Source organism: Scyliorhinus torazame, chromosome 1 (assembly GCF_047496885.1).
Source record: "Scyliorhinus torazame isolate Kashiwa2021f chromosome 1, sScyTor2.1, whole genome shotgun sequence".
NCBI lineage: Eukaryota > Metazoa > Chordata > Chondrichthyes > Carcharhiniformes > Scyliorhinidae > Scyliorhinus > Scyliorhinus torazame.
This window is the reverse complement of record NC_092707.1, coordinates 31,645,816-31,647,534: the sequence shown is the minus strand read 5'-3', so window position 1 is coordinate 31,647,534 and position 1,719 is coordinate 31,645,816.

The following is a 1,719-nucleotide window of genomic DNA, read 5'->3' as shown; positions in this document are numbered from 1 at the left end:
TCCTTTCCCCGCGCCAGGAATCCTGTAGCCTGTTGATTAAGATTGCTCAGTTAAACTTAATTTGACGTGGCTTTATGCTGTGTGGGAAAATGTGTTCATTGAAGCCCAATGGCAGTTACAGAGAGTGAAGACTTTTGTCTCATTGACTTCCATAGGAATCAAAGTCAAGGCCCAGAGGGGAAAGGACAGTGTGTGAATCTGCTGTGCCTCCTACAAGCTGAGAATGGGCCTCTGCTGCTTAGGGCACAGTCATTTTTAGTTTCATCGCAAACATAGCAAGGGCACAGTGCTGAAGAAAATGGCAGTCACTCACTGAGGAAAGATCCTGCAAAGTGACTGGAACTCCACCCGCCTCTCGTTCCCCCACCTCTAATTTATAATAAATATCTCAGTAACCGACACTGAGCTCATAGACTGTGAAGCTGCAAGTTCCTGTGCACAGAAATAGTCCTCCGGAAACAGACTCTGATGGCTGCTTTGCTGTTGATTTGACATGAATGGTTTGCCACGTGCAGTGATTCTGCAGCTGTGAATGCCTGTGACTCCAGGCCCATTGTCACGACAGGGTGCTGAGGAAAGCTCTGGCACTCTGCCACAGGGAGGTGGTCTTGCTGCAGATCTGCCCTGTGGCTTTGGTCAGGTCTCCCTAAATGGGAAAAAGGGATCAGCTCGTTGATGGCTCGGTGAGCACCTGATACCACTCAGCAGGCGATGTGAAGCTTGCTGGGCATCTGGACCACTCGGTTTATTTTCAGCATCCCGTGGGTAGGGAGAGCTCAATCAGCCCAGCTTTCAGCTTCATTACTAGTGTGGTGAATGTATTATACCAATAATCCACCACTGTGTCAGTGCCATGCTTTGCCTTTGTATTTGCATTTATGCTATGTTGTTGCCCTTGTGGGCTCCACCTATGGGCCATTGTATGGCATCATCCATAGGGGAACATGTTGGGACATGTATGGGCTCCGCCCATGGCTCCTCCCCTTGAGGGGGGTATAAAGAGCAGTCGATCTGTAGGCGGCGCACAGTATTGGATCAGTCGCAGGCAGGCACTGTTCTAAGTTGATTAAACCACGGTTTACCTTTACTCTTGTCTCGAGTGAATTGATGGTCACATCAACTAGCGATGGAAAATGCAACCATATGGTCACTATGGGCGGGATTCTCCGTATGTTCACATTGGTGGGATTCTCTGTCCATTCCCACTTGCAGGATTCTCCGTGTTGCTGCAGTGAATGGAGTTTTGGCTGACCGCCAAATTCTCAATTGTCGCTGGCAGTGGCGGCGGGGCGAACTCCGAACGGAGAATCCTGGCTTACGGGCGGGTTCAGTGGCCTCCCAGCCACATGTTTCCCAGCGGTGGGAGGCGATGCACCATCCGCTGATGGCGGCATTCTCTGTTCCTGCCGCTGTCAATAGGAACTCCCATTGAAGCCACCCCACGCCGCTGGGAGACCCACGGGCGGGGGCGCACTGCCGATGGCACTAGAGAATCCGGCTGCCAGTAAACGGCACGCCATCTCTCGCTGCTGAGAAACACGTGGCTGGGAGAGCGGAGAATCCAGCTCTGTGTTTGAGAGATTGGGCTTGGCCATGAGACCCCTTTCACCTGAGGCCCACACTCACTGCCTCAGACTGAGACAGGAAGAACAGCGAGTGAGGAAGTCGAGAGCTGGCACTATCTGCAGGAGTGCTCATTGAATAAAATTGAGGAAGGCA